Source organism: Mirounga leonina, unplaced genomic scaffold (genome assembly GCF_011800145.1).
Source record: "Mirounga leonina isolate KUSES-001 unplaced genomic scaffold, KU_Mleo_1.0 Mir_168, whole genome shotgun sequence".
In the NCBI taxonomy this organism is placed as follows: Eukaryota; Metazoa; Chordata; class Mammalia; order Carnivora; family Phocidae; genus Mirounga; species Mirounga leonina.
Window position 1 is genome coordinate 3,495,913 of NW_023270426.1, and position 21,848 is coordinate 3,517,760.

The following is a 21,848-nucleotide window of genomic DNA, read 5'->3' on the forward strand; positions in this document are numbered from 1 at the left end:
GGTCTTCAAATCATTCTCTCACCTCTGCTTTAGTTGTTCCATATTATAATATTATAAAAGGTACTAATCTTTATAGAGAAAATGTCACTGAAGAACTAAGCTCATATGTTGTAAATTCTCTCCCCTTCAGAGAACTATGATCCAGTTTTCCACCCAAAGGCCTCTACAAGTGCCATTGATTAAGAACCCATTTTGTGTAGTGATGAGCACCGGCTGTTCTTTAAAAAAAAAATTTTTTTATTAACATAATGTGTTATTTGTTTCAGGGGTACAGGTCTGTGATTCATCAGTCTTACACAATTCACAGCACTCACCATAGTACCTACCCTCTCCAATGTCCATCATCCAGTTACTCCATCCCTCCCACTCCCCTCCACTCCAGCAACCCTCAGTTTGTTTCCTGAGAGTAAGAGTCTCTTATGGTTTGTCTCCCTCTCTGGTTTCGTCTTGTTTCATTTTTCCCTCCCTTCCCCTATGATCCTCTGTCTTGTTTCTCAAAATCCTCATATCAGTGAGATCATATGATACCTACTTTCTCTGATTGACTTATTTCGCTTAGCATAATACCCTCCAGTTCCATCCACATCTTTGCAAATGGCAGGATTTCATTCCTTTTGATGGCTGCGTAATATTCCCTTGTATATATATACCTCATCTTCTTTATCCATTCATCTGCTGATGGACATCTTGGCTCTTTCCGTAGTTTGGCTATTGTGGACATTGCTGCTATAAACACTGGGGTGCACGTACCCCTTTGGATCCCTACATTTGTATCTGGGGCTAAATACCCAGTAGTGCAATTGCTGGGTTGTACATTAGCTCTATTTTCAACTTTTTGAGGAACCTCCATACTGTTTTCCAGAGTGGTTGCACCAGCTTGCATTCCCACCAACAGTGTAGGAGGGTTCCCCTTTCTCTTCATCCCCGCCAACATCTGTCGTTTCCTGACTTGTTAATTTTAGCCATTCTGACTGGTGTGAGATGGTATCTCATTGAGGTTTTGATTTGGATTTCCCTGATGCCGAGTGATGTTGAGCACTTTTTCATGTGTCTGTTGGCCATTTGGATGTCTTCTTTGCAGAGATGTCTGTTCATGTCTTCTGCCCATTTCTTGATTGGATTCTTTGTTCCTTGGGTGTTGAGTTTGATGAGTTCTTTATAGATTTTGGATACTAGCCCTTTATCTGATATGTCATTTGCAAATATCTTCTCCCATTCTGTCGGTTGTCTTTTGGTTTTGTTGACTGTTTCCTTTGCTGGAGCACTGGCTGTTCTAAGTTAAGTGTTGACTCACTGAATTCTACGCCTGAAACATATTACACTGCATGTTAACTAATGGGAATTTAAATAAAAACTTGAAGGGAAAAAAAAAAACCCACCTTGTGCCAGGCACAAAACTAGACCCTGTGTAAATAGTATTTTCAATCCTTACAAGAATCCTCCCTAGGACTTTTCATTTCCCTATTACAAATAAGGAAGCTAGCACTCAGAGATCTTTACGTGACTCGTGCAAGGTCACACAGCCTCCACATATTGAACCTTACGGCCCTCCAAAACCCATGCGTTTTTCACTCTACTGCAGTGACTCCAAAACTCTGTGGTTGTATCCTCCAAGGAGCCCAACAGTGTAAGAACGTAGTAGAGAAATAAAGTTCACTGCCAATAGCTTGTTTTGTGAATATATAACTCCAAAAAAACCAACCCATTATCTTAACAGGCTCCTTCTTCCCCGGCCCCAGTTTAATTATGCATACCATACAGAAATGACAGCCACCTGAAGCATAGGCCTGCCCAGTTGAAGAAGATGGTATTTATCCAAGATGATGAATTTCCCCACGTAGATAATAAATCTGAGAGAGCTTCGTGAAGAATAACTACTAAGAGAAAAACAAGAGTTTCCACGGGGAAGCTGGGGAAGGGGGGGGTAATTATTGTGGTAAGTTTATTTATGCTGCCACTTTGGGCTTTTATGGGAGATCCTAAAAGCCACATCTCTGGAGCTGGAAACTTGGCAGGAAGACAAAAGAAAATGTTGTCCCATTTCTATTCAAGTGGTTACAAACATGAAGGCCACGGGAGTCGTCCTCTTTCCAGCAACGGTTGAGCCTCGTGTGCTGTAATCAGAAGGGGAAAACGAGCCTAGAATCAGGTCCAGATGACTCCCTTGTCCCTCGCTTTCTGCCAGTTTGCAGCACCTGCTGGGAAGTGGTGGTGAGTCAGGTTTTAGGAGAGCGAGGCCCAGCTCGGCCTCATTTTCATCAGGACCCCAGAGACCAGCCAGCTCTGCAGTCAGACTCCGAATTCTTTGTTGGAGAAGAGTTAAAGACCATGAAGAAAGAAGAGACCTTAAGGTCCCAGGTCCACTTCTTCCTTTTGTGGGAATTCGAAAGCGTTGCAGAGGGGTGGAATGAGTTGTCAGGGGACCCTAGGCCAGTCTCCAGAATCCCAGTCCAGTCCTTCTTGAAACCGTTCTTGGGAACCAATTGACCATGACCATGCTCCTCATTGCCTCATTTCCCTTACCCAGCCATAATTTTTGTCATGCTCTTTCTCTTCCTCAACACTTTTCTGGAGGCACAATTCGCCATGGATGTAAGTCCCGAAATGCTGGTTGCCACCGCCATCTTCTAATCACTGCCAAGCCCTAGCACCTGGCGGATTTGGCCCATGTGGAGAGTAGGGTTGTGTGACAGGCCAGCTGACATGTCCTGTGACTTATTTTGGAGGGAATTTGTGCTATGCAGCCCTGCGGGGCTTGGCGGCGGGGGGGGGAGGGGGGGGAGGGAGGGCGCTGTTGCGGATTCTGGAGGAAGAGTAGCAACCACACCAGGTGTGGTGATGGAGTAGTCAGAGCCACTGTATCTAACGCTCACAGAGCACCTCCCATGTCCCACATCTGATGGCAAACACTTGATGTGCCCTGTCTCCATTAATTCTCAAAGTATGCCGAGGACATAGCACTTGGTACTCTCTGCCTTGTCTGAATAAGAAAACCAAAACCGAGAGAGCTTAATCATTTGTCAAAGGTCATGCTCTGCTGCGTCTCAGTCCAAGCCTAGGTCTTCCCATGGCATTATTCAGGGAGTTGTGTGCCAACACAGAGATTCTTCCGTACTTGAGGCTCCCCTGCAATATGAGACTCCCTGCCCTCTCCCCACCGGATCTCTCTCGAAAGTCTTGCTGGACCTGGTGCCAAAGGGGGGAGTGCAGATTCGAATGTCCCTCCTGGGCCTGCTGGAGTCCCACTGGGGGCCTCCCCTCCCTGCCAGGACCCCTTCTGACGCAGGGTCCCCCTGACCCCGAGGGAGCATGCTCACACGAGAAGTGTCCATGGTCCAAAGGCTCAGCTCGCCATGTCTGTGCCTTAGACTCTGCCATCAGCGCCGCACCACAAGTGAAACTCTGCTCTTTCTGAGTACTTCCCTCGAATGCCAGAGTAAATTCCCAGCTCAGAAACCAGCAGGGGCTTCCTCGGTCATTTACTGTGTGGCCATTCGAAGCACACTCTCACTTCAAAGCTGTGGTGCCAACGTTGGTTCGATTTCTCTGCCGGCCCCCAGATCCTCTACTTTCTCGTCCCCATGTTCTTTGGTATTTGTGTTATTGTGATGTTACTTCAGCTTTATGTAATTGCTGTCTAAAAATTGTTTCAGCGGGGTGCGCCTGGGGGGCTCAGTCGCTAAGCGTCTGCCTTCGGCTCAGGTCGTGATCCCAGGGTCCGGGGATCGAGCCCTGCACCGGGCTCCCTGCTCCACGGGAAGCCTGCTTCTCCCTCTCCCACTACCCCCTGCTTATGTTCCTGCTCTCGCTATCTCTGTCTGTCAAATAAATAAATCTTTAAAAATTGTTTCAGTGGGAAACTGAGGCGTGTTTCTGTGCAGAATGCCAGCCTCAGATCCTTGTCCTTTCCGTAGCGGGGCTGGGGACTGCCTGCCTGTTCTCCCACCAGAGTGACTCTAGGCAGTCCTTGTCCTGAGCCTGCTGATAGGGATCCACGGTGCAAGGGCCCTGGCCGCCCTAGGGTTTTCAGTCTTGGCACCCATACCGAGTAGAACCAGCTACAGGCCGCTGTGCATGGAGCCATGGGAAGATTCGGGGAGGCAGGATTTTGGGAAAAACAACCTAAAGCCAGGGAGAGAGTGCAACTATAGAATCTGGCAGAACTTAATAAAATTCAGGAACAAATCCTTTGGACCCAGTAGTCCTTGCAAAAATCTAGCCTCAGAAATGAAAGAACGTATGTAAGGATACACACACACACAGTGGTACTGTTTTCTTTTTTTAAAAGATTTTATTTATTTGACAGAGAGCACAAGCAGGGGGAGTGGCAGGCAGAGGAAGAAGCCGGCTCCTGGCTGAACGTGGAGCCTGATGTGGGGCTCGATCTCAGGACCCTGGGATCACGACCTGAGCCGAAGGCAGACGTTTAACCATCTGAGCCCCCCAGGCACCCCAGTGGTACTGTTTTCTAGCAGCAAAATCTAGGGGAAAAAAGAGTCCATCAACGGGCAAATTATGGTACATGTTTAATATGGAATATTATGCACCGATTTAAAATTCCGCTCGGATTTGGGAGGATGTCCATGAGGCTTGTTAAAAGGGAGAAGAAATCTATAGGATAATAGGTGGGTTCTAAGTTGAGTTTTGTAAAATGGCATCTACAACACCCAAAAGCAAACAGAAAGAACCGGCCCACTGCACACATGGCTGTCGAGTTGGTACAACGGTGGAGCGCCAGGTGGGGTCGGTGGCGGTGGCCTCCAAAAAGAAGAGGCAGGGGGATTATAGATTTTCTGTTCTTTGTTTGGGGGGCACATGTTGCTTTTACAAGTAGAAAGATGGAAATAATAGTTGTTCTTAGAACAGCAGGAGCTTCAAATATGCTTCTGAAAGTCGAGGAATTAGGATGGAAGTGGGGGAAGGGGAGATGCTTGGTGAGAGACAGCAGCTTCTCCCCTGTATGTATTGTTAACGGCAGAAAAAGAGTCTTATTTTGTGCCCCGAGCTCCTGTACCATACCTAGATCAGGTATTGCCGGGGTGTTGTGATCTGGGGAGCCAAGACCACCCCAGCTTCTGCCCCCTCTCCATCCCAATACCCATATCCCCCCTACCCACTGGGTTGTGGGACAGGCAGGAGTGTGAAAGCTCTAGAGGATATTATTTTTTATGTATCAGGCATTGGTTAAGATGGTCACGAGATCTTAAGATAGGGATGACTCGTTGGAAGGTGGAGTCCACTAAGTCACTGATACCTTAATTGGGAACTAGCTCATCAGGCTGTTCTCTTGCGTCCTTGTCCGTGATTTGGCAGAATGACCCAAGGCACCTGCAAACAGATACTGAATAATAGTTCTGGCAGATGAGGTCTGTCTTGTTGAACAAACATTTCCCAGCTCTGTTGGAGGGTCAGAGTCATCTCCTGTTTTTGGTATTTTGATAACATAAAAATGATCATCGTCATCACCATCATCACTAATGCATGCTGAGTGCTTATGTTCTAGGAACTCTGCTGATGGCTTTCTGTCCATTATCTCATTTTATCTGCTTATCACCCCTGTGAGGTAGGTTCTATTAATATCCTTATTTTACAGATAGGGAAACTGAGCCAGGATTCCAACACATGCCTTTAGACTCCAAACCCACATTCTTTGTATGCTTGGGAGGTTGGTCGTTCCCACAGATTTGGTGGGCTCAAACCAACCATCTGGAATCAAATAGTAATGAGGGTAAAGTAACATATTTGGGGGTCATCATCCTCCCCGCAATGCATCAGTTCATTAGTCTGGGAGAGGTATGCCCAGATTGGAAACAGCCATCTGAGAGGCTGCTGAGGGCTTTTGGAGCTGATGACAAGCTAAATCCTGAGTCAACAGTGTGACATACTATTCAAACATCAGTCTCACTCTGCTTCGGAGGGAGCCCAGGCTTGCAATGTTGTGAAGTAACAGGCCTGTCCTACGCTGTTCTTCCGAACCATCGGGAATAGTTTTCACTTGGGACCATACCTTTTAAAAAATAAGCATGCACGAACAGGAGTGTGTCCAGAGAAGCAGGACAAGGAATTTTTAAGCTACTTAGTACCTACTCTGGGCCAGGCTCTCCACTAAGCACTTCCCTACATAGTCTAATTTACTTGTCTAAGAGCTATGTTCTCTGTCCCTCATAGAAGAGAAAAAGAGGGGTAGAAGGCCCAAGAACGTTGCCCCAGGTCCTACGTCTGATAGACGGAGAGCTGGAATGTCTTACCAGGTGTGAATGACTTACCAGAGTCAAGACACTGTCTCCAGCCAGGCCCCTGGGGTTGGAAAGGAAGTTCAGGGTGAGCCCACAGCAAATGGGACGTTGGTGAAAAACCCAATAATCCTCTTCCAGTATCTGGATAAATGTCTTTTGTGAGGACATGTTTTGTTGGGGCCACATAGTTGTCGCTATGGTTATTTGTTTTCTTTGTAAAGAGATAAAATGTAAAATTTTACATAGTGATCCTTATTTCCTACTTTACAAACTGCAGGTAGTGCGAGGCTTGCATGTGTAGCTTCTGCAGCTGCCAAGCATCGCCTCCAATTAAAAGGTGTCGGCTTGCCCGTTTGTTATGGTGACCACAGTGCCTTACGGAATCGCCCGCCTGCTTGATGCATTTAAGTTACCCGCTGGGCTCCAGGGGAGCAGGAGGGAACTTCTGTGTTCTGAGCAGCTCAGAAAAGCAGTAAAATAGCAGGGATGCCAATTCCCCCAGCAAAGCCCCTTCTACCAAGTAGGGCCAGTTGTGTGTTTAAACCCAGGACCTCATGGAAGCAGTGAGCTTCCCATTTGTAGAGGGAATCAAGTGCAGTTTGTCAGAGATTCTGTGTAAGGTTAAGAGCCGGGAGGACATGACCTCTAATTCCGTTGTTCTGGCTCTGACTCAACGGGCCCTTCATATCCGTCTTGAGGTTCACCCGCCTGCTACGATTCCTGGAATGACAGTTTTCCATTAGGAAAATGATGTCTAGCAAATGGAAAGGAAAATTGGTGCTCTGTTTGTGTGTTCCCCACCAAACGGGTATTATCTTAATGAGAAAATACAGGCTGGAAGAGTTGATGACTATAGCCGGATATTTTACTCAGTCAGGAGTCTCTTTGCCTACAAGTAGCTGGATATTGTTTTCTGCCTGTGAATTTGCCTCTGAGCTATTGCAGGATTCTTGAGGGTGGACATTTACAAACGGTGTTTGACTTCCCAGGGACAAAGGGGGCTTCTGGAACAGATCTAACGCTGGCATTTTGGAAGGGCTTAGAGGGAATGCTTGAACAAGAAAGACTAATTATAAGGACAATTGCTGGATTTTCTTGTTTATAAAACGTTAATGAATAAATGGTGTGATGATGGTTTGAAAACAGGGACGTAATGTCTTTTAGTTTATGTAACTAAATTTAAAATGTAAAGTGTTAGACTTACACGTCTGGACGTATGACAATGTGCGGACAGTATGTCTCTAATAAGAATAATACTTGCAGTTTTTTATTGTTAGTTTCAGAATTCCATCCTGCCCCTGGATTTAATTTGTGTGCCGATTTTGTGTGATAATTGCTCGGTTAACGCACATGATGTTACAGGCTCCGTCTTGTGATAGGGCGATCTGTGTTCACGGGGTGTCCCACTGAGCAGGATGGCAGTTCTTTCCACACGAATGAGGTGCCTTCTTTACTTTCCTCCCCTACAGCTTCTAGCTGCATAGTTAAAGCCTGGTAGATTTTGTGGAATTAAATCCATAGGATTACCATAAAGCGTGAATAGGCTTCCAGAGTTTGCCACCAGCGTGCCTAGAGCACCAGAAGTGTGCTTTGGCTCTTACCTTGTAGTAGGGATGGGATGTCAATGAGGAAGGCACTGGCACCTGTGAGAACAATTTAAGGACACTGATAAATGACAGGTCACACTAGGCGTCAGTGTTGGGGACAGTGAACGTGATGGGTGTGTCTGCATGGAATATGGTCACGCAGCCCCTCCGTATTCTTCTCTGTACATTTCTTTTGTACATTGATTTGCAGGTAGAATCCTACAGGTGAAGTTAGGCTCTGCCGCTCAGACGCCCTTGGGTGAGATTTGGAAGGGGGGACTGAGGGCATCTTTCCCTTCCTGTTTCACTTGGCCGATGAGGTTACAGTTCGTAGAGAGGCAGCTGTAAACAGGGTCTCTCGCCCTCTGATCTTTGGATCGCTGATACAACATGGTGTGTTCTCGAAGAGCGAGGGATCAAGATTTTAATGTGGAATTGGTTGATTGTAAAGTAGACCTTTTATTTTATATTTCTTTCAGATTAACATAAGTGACAAAGATAGTATGAAGAGTTCCCATATCACACCCAGTCTTCTCTATGATTAATATCTTACATCGGTCTGGCACAGTTGTTAGAATTATTGAACAAATATTGGTACATTATTATTAACAAACATTCATACTTCATTCCGATTTCCTTGGTTTTCACCTCTTACCCTTTTTCTGACCCAGGATTCCATTCAAGATACCACATTACACTTAGCCTTCGTGTCGCCTCTTGACTGAGACAGTTTCTCACACTGGCCTTGTTTTTGATGACCTTGACAGTCTTGAGGAGACTGGGCAGGTATTATGCAGAGAGCCTCTCAAATAGGATTTTTGTGATATTTTTCTCATAATTTGCCTGGGGTTATAGACTTTGGGGGGAAGGGAGGCCACACAGAGCGCCTTTCTCATCACATCTCATCAAAGGTACATATTATCAACATGACTCGTCACTGTCACTGAGGGGATTAACCTTGATCACCTGGCTGAGGTTGTCCTGGTCAGGTTTCTCCTCTGGAAAGTTACTCTTTCTTCCCTCCTTGCTCTTTGGAAGGAAGTCACTATGCAAGGCCAACACTTAAGGAGAGAGGAATTAGCCTCATGGCTTGAGGGTGAAGAATTTACATAATTTATGTGGAATTCTTTTGCATGGGAGATTTGTCTCTTCTCCCCAATTTATTACCTTGTTCATCTATTTACATCGTATGGACTCATAGATATTTAGTTCATATTTTGAATTATAATTCAGTACTACATTATTTTGTTACTCAAATCGTTCCAACTTTGGCCATTGGAAGCTTTTTCAGTTAGCTCCCGTGTCCCTTTGTGATGCCCCCACCTCCCATCATTCTGGTGTTTTTTGTTTGTATTTTTAGCACTTTCTTATTTTCTAGTACTACAAGATACTCTAGGCTTATCTTATATATTCCCTGCCCCAGGCCAAGCATCCGTCATTGATTAATTGATTTTTAAATATTGCCTCCAAAAAAAAATTTTGTTTCTTTTTTAAAAGAAATAACGGGCAGAATAAAACATATCTGTGGGTCAGATCACAGCTGAATCATTTCTACTGCCAGATACTCTTTCCAGATTCTTCTGTGCTCTCTCTCTTCATTTCTGAATCCAAATCTGTTCTCTTCATTCACGCTCAAGTAGAGATGACCATCCGTGACTCTTATTTTTAAAAGTAGTCAGTCTGATAAATCACTTGGAAGGTGTGGTAGTGGATTCAGAAGAAATCTAGTGATTCCGTACCCTCTCTCCTCTAAAACAAGAAGGCCCACTTGCAAGCAGAAGGTGTTACAGATAAAGCAAGATCTGACTTTGCAGTAAAGCCAGGCTGTAGCAAGTGGGATAAGTAGGCAGCGTATGTCTACATCTGTGAGGTCCAGACAGCACACGGCACCTCGTGGGACCCGAGAGGGAATGAGAAGGCCAGCCCGACATGGTTGTTGCTCTGCAGGCAAGAGGGCTCATGAGGGCTCTGATTTTGAACAGAAAGTCCAAAAAAAAAAAAAAAAAATTTAAACATTTGAGATTCGAACATCTTTGGGTCCACCAGTTTGAGACTTCCGTAGGGGAGGCTATTGCTGATGAACCTGCAGTAGAATTTCAGCCATTGGGCAGTTCTGCACATCTTCCCCAGACCCAGCATCCTGGTGGGAGGCCGTGCATCAGAATGCATGGGCACCTGCTACTCACCTGAAGGCAAGGCCGACTCTGGCCCCTTCTCAGTCTGTTGTCAGTACTACTACTGGTGGGAAAGCCGGGACCATAGTACTCCCAGGACAACCTGACCAGCAGATGTTGTGCTGCCTTTCTCGGTTTCCTGCCCTTCTTGCCCCCCCCTCCCTCCCTCCCTCCCTCCCTCCCCCCCTCCCCCCCTCCCTCCCTCCCTCCCTCCCTCCCTCCCTTCCTTCCTTCCCTCCTTCCTTCCTTTCTTCCTTCCAGCATTTTTCAACCATCCCAGTCTGGCTGAGGTGCTCTGGGACTCAGGGTTGCAGTCAGATAACCAGGATTACTTAGAAGGGGATTAGGAGGATGGTTGGCTGGCGTGTATAGTGAGTACAGCCCTGGGGCACAGAACCAAATTCTCCCCTGCTGATCCAGTGCCTGGGAGCCTCCCCCCCCCCCCCCCCCCGCAGACTTGCATTCAGGGGAGTCCCTCAGCCATCCATCACTCCCTCCTTCCCTAGGCTGAGCTATTCCTGTGCAGGTCTCCTCCTGGCACAAAGAAAGCCACGCTGGTTGAGCTTCCCTCCACCTCTCTCACTGATGCCCCCCAAAGCCTAATGAGCATCCAGGCTGGAGGGGAATCCCCTAGAAACCACCTGCTCTGCTGTTTTAGGATGAATGGAATCCAGTGATGCAGCAAAAATGCCATGACAGAACCTTATGCTGCCGATCCTCTTGGTGTCATTTAGCTAAAGAAACCGTAAACAAAACCCAAGAAGAAGAAAACAGCTGGTGGTATAATCCTGCTCTGTTCTTCGGAAGAAAGCAAAGGGGAGCAGGAGTCCTCATTTTCACATCTGAGAGGCGTCTGTTGACAGAAAATTCTAGGGAACTGTGTACGTGTGTATGTGTGTGTGAGCCTAACTCCATCGTGATTGTGAAACGGGGGAGCTGGGATTTCGCCCCGGCCCCTCCCTCTCCAAGATGGTCCTTTGTGACCTCGAGAGAGCTTTACTTCAAACAACTCCATTTCGGGGATTTCAGAGGCCTTTATAAACCCAGCAGCAAGGAGCACATTCTGTTTCCCCTGCTTCGAGAGGAGAGCAGCCAAGGCACTGAATAAACACGGGCCGTCTGGTGTGGTCAGGGACCAGGAACACAAAGGCAGAGCCTGGCATTTGACTTAAATCCACTGGCAAACAGAACTCACTGTTTCTTGACAAATTTCAAATTTGGCTCCTGAGGGAAGGACTGTAGCTGCACCTTTGTTCACAGACCTAGACTCAGGCACTCAGATGTACCCTTAATAAGGCTGGGGTCGGCGGGAGGTGACAGCAAATGGACAAAGTCAAGGATGTTAATGGCTAAGGCAGATGAGCAGGTTATTCACTTTCCTTCTGAACCATAGCCCTATCCACCTTCTGGGGATTGGATTCCCCCTCCCGAGAAGGCAAATTGGCCATGCTTTCGAGCCCAGACACTGGCTGGAGCCTTCTCTACCGAGTTTGTTTGTCCTGATGGCAACTACGCTTATTTTTTGGTGTTTTTTTTTTTTAATCATCTCAAGCTTGTGTTCAGAGCTGCATAGCCCTGAAGTGGTGAACAATACAGGAGAGCCAGAGGCTGAATCCAGAGTGAAATTACTATGGTGTAGAAGAGCCCTTTTAAGAAAGTCTCAGTTTCTAAAAGTCCAGTTCTGGAGTTTGGGAATGACAGATCAACCATGATAAATGGTGGCTGAGTCGTGATGTGGGAACTTAGTAGCCAGCTTGTCCCAGTAAATGTTCTCTAGGTCCTTCTTTTATGTAGGAAAAAAAAAAAATCAGAAATAATAAAATCATTTAGACATCCGAATAGCAGGATTTCTGTGGCTTAATACCGAATACATTATTGAGGTTAATGAAAGCAAACATTTATTGAATGTTTACTCTGTGCTGGGCCCTGCAATGAATTAGTACTTGACATAAATTATTGAATTCCATCATCAGAACCCTATGAAAAATTATGATTATCCCTATTTTACAGATAAACCAAAGCAGGAAGAGGTTAAGTCCTGTGCCTGAAGGGGTAGAGCAAATGAGTTGGCAGGGCGGGGAGTCAAACCCAGGGATCTGGGTTGATCTCTTAGCAGTTGAAGGATTGCAGACTCCTCTGTGGATTTCTGTTACGCCATCCTGCATCTTCATCTGGGCTCCAACTCTCTTTCTCCTATATAGAATTTTAGGTTTCTTATTTGGGAACCCCCAGAGGTCAGGCACCTTGAATCGGAGCATGTTCCCTTAGCAGTGATAATACCCAAATTAACACCCACCTTGAGCACAAACTTGGCTGTTTGTGGAGTACACACCACCAGTCAGTTGAGTTCATTGAGTTGAACACGCACCAGATGAGCCAAAGCCCAGAGCACATTAAGGAAGGATCTGTTCTATCAGTCTGTGTGAATATTGGAAAAGTACTTAGGGACACTGTTCTCTCAAATGACGAGTGAGGGTAGGTGCTATGACAAAGCCCAGGTCCCATAAAATGCCCAAGTGCAACTTTTCCCATTAGTATTCCTGCTGATTTAGAATGGCTGTTATCCCAGCCTTACTGCACTATCAGCCCTCCACCATTTATTTTCCCTTTAAAGATTTTCTTTTCCACCTTCTCCTTTGGTAAATGCACACGGTAACTCCACATTGGCTTTTCGCGACCAATGGAGGAGATTTGTTTCTTGGAACTTACTTTGTCGCTTTTTCAAAATAGGAGACTCCGATCTTAGGGTTCTAGTGTATTCCTTGGATTCTTCCTGCGTCCTCACTGTGGACGCCTAGATTGGGAAAAATGTGAAGAAAGGTGTTTACCGGAAAGGTAAGAGTTCGGACCCGTTGAGGGAATGGCAAAGAAAGTAGTATGTATATGTATGATAGAAATGTGATACCGTAGTTAAAAATGACGAGGTACAAAGTGAGCTCTAACATGGTTGAGCAAAAACAACAGGGTGTCAAATGTTTACAAGTATTTTTCAGCGAGAGTTTCCTTGAGGTCAAGTTTTGTCCATGCCAGGGTGGCCGAGCTAAGGGAGTCCCGCTTATGCCTGGCGTAGGACGCCATTAGCCAACTTGGCAATTTCATCTGGTGGTCGCCCTGCCTAAGAGATGAGTCTCCAAGGAGGGTTTGTCAATGTTCAACATTTTTTTTTTTGCTGGAGTCGACATGGGCAGCTCCATCCAAGCGGCTCACCTCTTTGGTAACTTTTCTGAGGCCAGACACTTCTTGGGCAGCCAAAGCAAAACAAAGCCCCAAGCCAAGGAACAACGCAACTGCAGCAGTGACGATATGTCTCATTATTAAAGACTTCAGCAATCTGCGCATTCTGATGACCAAGAAGACAAGTCCTTTGAGTTGAAAGACAATCCAGAAAATGGAAACCTGCATGCCTTGAGCACCCCGTCCACCTGGGGACCTGGCCTTCCTGGATTTCCCTGGAACTGGCGTGGCCCTGTTTTACTGGGCCCCGCTTACCCTGCTCTGAAGTGCATCTGGGCCACCCTGCCACCATCACACGCCTTGGAGATTTTCTACCAAATTGTTGGGCTCGGGGAAACTGGAAACAACTCTGGGTGGGTGGTCTGAGGAAAAGCAGGGCTGGGGGTCAGGTGGGAGGGAGGGATGGTGTGCGGAGGAAGGAGGACTGTGCGAGGAGGAACCTCTGAGCAACAGAGGTTCCGGAGGTGGGACAGCTGGTGAACGGGGTAAAAAGTAATTCCTGTTTGGTCCCCAGTGCGTCCTAGCCTTGGGTTGTTGAGATGGGGGATGTAGCTGTGTGCCTACCTCAGGTTTATTTCAGTGTAGGTTCCGCCCTTTGGCTCCCCCCATTGATCCCTTTGTCGGTTCCTTAGAAAAGCAGATACCCTAAGTGGCTGCGAGGTTCTGTGTGTGCTGAATGAGCAGGAAACCAGCACCCTAGCCGGGCTTTCCACCCGATCGCTCCCTCCAGCTCTTCTTGTGCAGGTGCAAGGAGCCGCCCCGACCAGGCCTGCCTTCCAGCCTCCCGGGTCCTGCAGATTTAGGCTCTCTGGGCCCCGTACTCCTCCCAAGGCAATGTGAAAAACTCAGTTTTATGATTGTGTTATAAAGACAAATCGGTAATGTTATGTATTAAGATACCTCATTTGACCCAAAAGTTCATTTTTTTCCCCCCTTGGGATTTTAAAGAAATTAAAACATTTTCTTTGATCCCCTGGTTACTGACAGATCAATCCCAGCCACTGACTTGGGAACCTGGGTGAGCAAGCTCCTGGCTGGGTTTGTCAACCCTTACTGAATAAACTCAGATACACTCATCACAAGAGAGGCCAATAACTCAAGAGACAAGGGTTTGGAAAAAGAGGAAGGGAGAGATCTCTTTTGGGTGCTGGCAGCCGAGGGAGTTGGCACACCTGACCTTTCTGCCCAGCAGATGGACGCCTCGAGTTTTAGAGAGAGAGAGAGGTTCAAGGGGGGTGATCCCGGGAGCAGGTAGAGCGGACATGTTCCTACGGGGAAGGGGATGCGTGGGTACGGTCTTCTAGGTATTCCGTTCCTGGCAGGGCTTTTCGGGTCTGGTGGTTGGAACGTTCTGGTCTTTGAAAAATGTCTTCATCCATGTCTCAAGAAAGTGCAATAGGAAGTGAGCACATTGGGTTTTAGTTACAGCCCATGTTCCCCGGTCTTGTCTATTTCTGGGCCTCACTGTTGGGAGTCTGCAACTGAGCAAGAGGGCTTGCCGACACCCTCACCCCAAAGGATTGTGGGCCCTGGGGCTTGTGCTAACTTGCCCAACATGGGAGTCCCAAAATGAATGACATTCTGTTTCCTCCTGTGAATTTAACCCTGATTTACAAGCTTTCCAGGAACTCATAATCTGGCTCTTCTCTGATTTTAAGTTCGTGACTGGTTTGTTTTTGTTTTTGTAGCCCCTTGCTCAAAGAAACAAGCAAACAAACAAAAAATCGAGGCACAAGGATGTTTTAAAATGAGAGTTTAGTGGCCCTGAATCTCAAAGGGTTTATCAAGATAAGATAAAAAATCAACTACGTCTCAATGAGTAATAACTATGTGTCATTCCCATTTAATTCCTGCAAGTCCCTGTGAGCTAGATACCCTGACCTTTGTCAAGGATAATCTTTACGAGCCTAGATGAAAGTAACGTGCTTGAGGTTATGCAGACAGAGTTGGAGCTGAGATCAAAGCTCTTTGTCTTTTCCCTCTGCTTCACTTGCTGTTCCTTCTCTCTTTTAAAGATTTTATTTATTGAGAGAGAGAAAGAACGGGGGGGGAGAGAACGAGTGGGGTGGAGGGGAAGAGGGAGAGAGAATCCTCAAGCAGACTCCCTGCTGAGCAAGAGCCAGATGTTGGGCTCGACGGGGGGCTCCATCCCAGGACCCTGAGACCATGACCTGAGCTGAAGGCAGACGCTTCACCCACTGAGCCACCCAGGCGCCGCCCCCCCCCCCCCCCCCCGGCTGTTCTTCTATCTGGAGCTCTCTTACCCAGGATTCTGGCCTGGGCTGCCTCCTCCTTTCCTTCCAGGGCTCAGTTGATGAGGAACCTGCTCAGATGGCAACCACTGGGTCATTCCTGCCCCTATCACACAGCACGTACTGCCCACTGCATTTATGAAGTTCTGGCATTCTTTCTCATTCTCCCTTCTCTCGTGTGTATTTATATTGTGTGTCAGTCAGTCTGTTTCCCTCTGTCCTTAATCCTGACCCAAGTATATGAACTCCCATGGTAGCAAGGATGTTTTCTCTCTCATGTACTGTATGCTTGGCAGATAGCATGTGGCCAGTAAGGAGTTGTTAATGGCCTGACTGAGTCCAAAGTCCATGTATGCACATCACCACCCCTCCCCACTGCCCACGGAAGCTTGCTTTTGCTTTGACTTAAATTTGATACAACTCAGCAAATTGTAAATCGAGGTAATGTGACTCAATGAACAGGAAGCCCGTGCTCAGAGTAGACAGGTTATGTGAATTTTGACAGGTGATGTGAGTTGCCTGACCTTACGGCTTGGTTTCTTTGAAACAGGGAAGGTTGAGGTAGCACAATGGCTGTTGTCATGGAATCCTTCCTGAGACATTGCTCACCACCAGCATTATCAAATAAAAACTATTACAGTAAGTGATGAGCTCTGAGATGGTCCATTATGAGGTGTTTTCTGGAGAGAGGTCTGAAAAGCCAGAAAAAAACAATGACTCAGCCAGCATGACCTCGGATACTGAGGGCTGTTTTGGAGCATGGCTTTCCCAGCCAATGGTGACGTCACTTGAGGGTACACGACGCTCCTGGGTCCTGAGAGTCCCATCCATTCGGGAGACAAGACTCTCCAAAGGATTGTGACATCAGATCTTTGGGAGATCTGGGGGGCTTCTCTAGATCTGCCTAACTTAACCAAATCTGATAGCTCAGGACTTACTCTACTCCAAAGTAGACTTTCAGTGTCAGCAGGAATAAGAGAATCAGAGCCTGGCCAGGCACTTCCTGTCGAGAGCCTTTGGGGTCCAGGTGGGAGCTCTGCATGGCCGGGGAGCATCCTGGTGTCTTGGCAACGATTCTCTCCCAGTAGGAACTATCTCTAGGGTCCGAGGCTGGGTGTGTTGACAGTGACTGCCTAATAGCTGCTAAATGGTGACTTGCCTCGTCATTGTTCTCTCGAGGTCCAACTTACTACTTTGCAGAGCACTTTGGAACAAATAGGATCTAATTCTGTTCCAGGACAGCAGTGAGTGACTGATGAATATTTCAGGCTGTAATTTTCTCTTGTTTTGTGGGGACTTGCATGTATCACTCTTCTGCGCTCCCGTGGAAGTATATTCAGGGCAGGTACTTCCCAGCTGAATATCTGCGTCTCTGTATATTTGACTCTCCACAAATATTCTTTTGTCATTACAATCTTCAAAGAAGTCGGTCAGCATTAACCAGATAGCAGTGTTGGCAGATGCCTCTTAGAGTCTTAAGAACAAACCTGGGGGAGGCCGAGTGGCTCCTCTTTGGTGTCAGATCGGAAAGCCTCTCCCGGCAGTGGTCCAGCCCCGCTCTGCCCGCCTTGCATTTCTCATTCTCTGACAGAAGGCTTGCGAAATTGTCTGCATCAGCGTGAATCCCAGCCCTTGTTACGGTATCATCCTCAAGCCTCAGCTTTTTTATTCACAGTGATGAGGGCATCGCCCCACTTGGGAACCATTGGTATATATTTTGCATAAGGAGCCTCGTATTTTATTAATTAGCTCATCAGAAAAAAAAATGTGCTTTGGTGACTGATTCTTTGGGAGGAAATTCAGTGTCTCAGTAGAGATCATTACAGGAGCTTAATACAATTACGGATGTTAGATGGAATGACATTTGACATTATGGCGTGAGAGGTTCTTTCTAAATGGGATGTGACTGAGGCAGATGGTAAACCGAGGGCGATCTTTGTTTCCTTCTTTTTTCCCCCCTTCAAACAGAAATGCAGGTCAGAGAGGGAAGCGTGAGATAAGAAACCTTGAGGCTTGCAGCTGTCTCCTCAGGGGCAGACCCAAGGGCACAGTTTACTAAGTTCTCTTGTTAAGACTGTGACTTAGTGGTGCAAAAAGGAGTTAGGGGATGCCTGGGTGGCTCAGTGGGTTAAGCATCTGCCTTCGGCTCAGGTCATGATCCCGGAGTCCTGGGATCGAGTGCCGTGTAGGGCTCCCTGCACAGCGGGAAGCCTGCTTCTCCCTCTCCCTCTGCAGCTCCCCCTGCTTGTGTGCACGTGCTCTCTCTCTCTCTCAAATAAATAAATAAATAAAAATCTTAAAAAGAAAATTAGTTAGAAACTATGTTTTCCTCTTTTTTTTTTTTTTTAAAGATTTTATTTATTTGAGAGAGAGAGCACATGAGAGGGGGGAGGGTCAGAGGGAGAAGCAGACTCCCTGCTGAGCAGGGAACCTGATGCGGGACTCGATCCCGGGACTCCGGGATCATGACCCGAGCTGAAGGCAGTCGCTTAACCAACTGAGCCACTCAGGCGCCCTATATTTTCCTCTCTTAAGATGTCCAGGGAACCTAGGGAAATATCTCAAAGCAAAGCTATATAGCACAAAAGGGTTCAACTAGAAATTAGCCCCATCTCAGTTGATAGGCTCAAACAAACAAGCAAATAAGCTTGTACATCAACAAAGAGAAAGTGACCCAGCTCCATGAAAGGTATATCATTCTTTCAAAGTTCTCCCTTCATTCAAAAGACACCTCACAAATACTTTCCTTGAATTTTTGCTGGTCCGTCCTATTCACTGAAACCTTCACTTCATCTCTTGCCAGACATTTAGGTCTTCCCTTGTCCACTTTTCCTGAGGTTTAGGACACAGGGCTAAAGTGTTGCTATGGATAAAGGCTGACCAAAGACCAGAGCAAAGAACGATAACAAATTCAAGAAGTATCCCAGAGATGCTGTGGTCCAGTGGCTTTGATTTAAAACCAGACTGTAATTGGCTTCCTTCACGATCTTGGGAAAAATCATCTAAACTTGCTGTCTTCAGTATTAACTTTTGTCTGTCGTTGCACCTGCTCTGATGACCGGGGACTCCTGCCCAGCAGCTGCGAATCCCCCTTCCCCCTCTCCCACACAGTGCCCACCACAAGGGCCTGCAAGTGCTAGGGGGCAGAGAATGTCATTCTTAAAGACAGGTGTTATTCTGGGCTCCAGGCATTTGCTTCACTTTATTTCGTAGCATTAGTAAGGATAAGATAATTTCTCTAAATAGGTAGGTCTAGCTGAGGACACTAGATTTGGAAAACTCTTGGCAATTTTGGTTATTCTGCCTACATTTTATTTATTTGTTTAAAAGATTTTGTTTGAGAGAGAGAGGGAGAGAGCGCGCACAGGAGCACGCACAAGCAGGGGGGAGGGGCAGAGGCAGAGGGAGAAGTAGCCTCCCCACTGAGCAGGGAGCCCGATGCGGGGCTCTGCTTAACCGACTGAGGCACCCAGGTGCCCCTCTGATCACAGGTTACACTCCTGTGACCCAGCATCTCCTATCCACGTATTTAGAACTCCCCTAGAGATGTCCATTACAGATAGAGGGGGAGAAACCAAGATAAGTCTTGGTAGAGAAAGTCACATGCTGCACGCTGGTAGAGAGCCCCGTCTCCTCGCTGGACCTTTCTCGTTTGCGTGTACCTTTGACCGTCTGGAAAGTGAAGTTTATGTGTTCCACTTGCCTTGGAAGGAGCTCTTGAGGGTCACAGAGCAGAGGCTGAGCTGTTCTGACCCAAGTGCTGTAGTCTTGGGGATTCCTTCTCTGCGAAGCTTTCTTTGGGACCTGCTGCGCACTGAGAAGGACATTATTAGTTATCCCTTAGACAGCAGCTCCTATGGGAACTCTCTGTCGTAGCTTCCAGCCCAGTTCCCTCCCGGGTCCCCAGGGGCTGTGGAGAATGGCTTTGCCCAGACCCCGCCTTGGACCCCTCGATTTATCTCCTAAGGGTCTGGTTTTCTTGCTGAACTCTCTGGAACAAGCTGACACCATTGTCAGCCGCAAGACCATTGTTTCAACAAGACCGGCAGTAGGGTGTGCATAGACTGAAGACTTTTGTGAAAAGTTGTCTTTGAAGTAAATACCATAAAACCTTTTTTCATGCCCCAGGAGCGTGAGACAGGGTCCTCTTCCATGTGTGTGGCCAAACCACACTTAAGGACTTTTCCTCCCAGCTCAGAAACCCGCCATGTGGAAGTGGTTGCCTGCAGAAGGGGGCTGCCGCAGACTCGGGGTGAAGATGCTGTGGCAACACCCAGAACCGGTTCTGGAAGCCGCGGATCAGTGTAAGTTCTGTGGTCCGGGAAGGTGTTCTCAGCGTAATGATTTTCTGGATACCCCAAGAGACTGAGGGAGGAAGGGCTCGTGGCCAGCTGCCTTTGCCATCCTGTGCAGACAGGGTCCGTTCCCCCCTCCTGGTGTTCTAAGTGAATGTGCAGCATTCATTCACGGGCAGCGTCTACTGAGCTAATGTTAGCATGAGCGGTAAAACGGCTTCGAATAATCAACATCCCGACCTTAGAGATTAGGTAGGAACTAGATGGAGCTCCCCCTACATCAAAAGCATTTCAGAGTTTCAGAGGCCAAGTCACTAGACGTAGGGTAAAGATGGCCAACTAGACTGTGGGTTAAATGATCAAGTCACCAATTCACTCCCGTGGTCTTTCTTTTTTCACTTTTAGAATGTTTGGGGTGCTGGGAAGACGGGTCCGATCTCCCGCTATCCACTTGTTCATGTTAATGTTGACGGTTCTCTTTCTCCAGCTCGCCCCTCCGGCTGCAGCTGTGCAGGATCTAAGACCGGGGAAAAGGGCTGCTCCTGACATCCCACTGGAGAGCTGAATTTGCAGCTGGGATCTATTAGTTGCATTTCTAAGCTTGAGAGCTCATTTTCCCTTTACCTTGAAGGTAAAACGTGCCTAATAATCCACTGAGTGATCTTCTTATCTGCAGTTTAGATGCCTGAGGCTATCTGGGAACATTCGCAAAGGCTGCCCTGTTGCTTGGAACAGGGGTCTGGCCAGCTCTACAGCTAAATACTCCTTCTCCCTCCCGTTTTTTGCAGACCATATTTCCCAATTCCAGTTTTAAAACATGGAGTGGGTTAATCCCAGCATCAGTCCGAGACTGATGTTTGTTAAAAGGACCCTCTCATTTAGCCACTGATTTTAGAGGGACATAAAAAGGGAAGGTCTTTACTAGTATTTTAAGTTGATGAATAAAAACAGACGCGCCAGAGGGAGATTTGCCAACCGTATAAATACATAGGTGTTAAGCCCCCCTGTACATAAACCAAATATAAATGGAAAGACAATGAGTAAACGGCACATATAAATGGACAAACCCCCAGTGGATAAGCCATAAAGATCTGACGGCAAGGCCCATATGTCTTTAAAATTCGCAGCTTTTCTACTCAAGTAATGTGTGATTTGTCCCAGGTTTACAGTTCATTCATCCCACTCAACGTCCTCCTTGGCACCGTTCAGTTTGTCTGCTGTCTACACGTTGGGGCTTTTGGCAAATGCAGACGCTCTTGACAAGAACAGCTTTTGAGTGTTATTCAGACCCCTGATGGGCCTCAGATAGTATAAAACAAGGATTTGTGGCTCTTCAGGGATGTAGCACTGTTTGAAGCAAAATATCTTCTCACTTCTTTTGCAGTACTTACATGTGGGGAGCTAATCCCAGAGCCGGGAGAGGAGGAGGGACCTGCACAGAAGCCATTTTCCCAGAGGTTTGGGGGAAGGTGAGCTAACTTTATAGAACTGATGAATGGTCTCTATCATCTTGAGCACATCCTCAGCTGTGTCTTCCCAATGTCCTCTAGTCTCAGAGAAACACAAGTTAAGAATGTTATACACCCCGCCCGCCTTTTTTTTTTTTTTTTTTTGCAGGATCAAATGATGCGACACGTGAAAAGTATGATAAAACTGTGAATCGCCGTGCGGGATTCTCGTTTTTGGAGGAAAGAGAGGCTCTCTGTAGGAACTGACTAGGGAAGCCACTATTTCAGCTTGACTGCCAACTGGAGAGCGCTTAGGTCCTGAGAAGACGTGGTTCCATAGCCCCGAGCAAATCTTGAATTTTCACTCAAGGGTCTAGTCACATTAATGCTCACGTTCATTCAGTTTTCGTCAGCGTGGATGCTACTGTCGTTCCACGCTGTGATCTCCGGCGCTGTACGTCCCCATCCTGTCTTGGGCGGTGATACTGCTTTGAATGGTGCTCACACCTCCTCCGCCAGATCCTTTGACTTCTTCGGCGTGCCAGGACCGAGCGTGACAAGGGTGTTATTGGTTTGCACGGAAGGGCTGGGAGCCCAGCAGGGGGCTGAGATCAGAGAGGCCA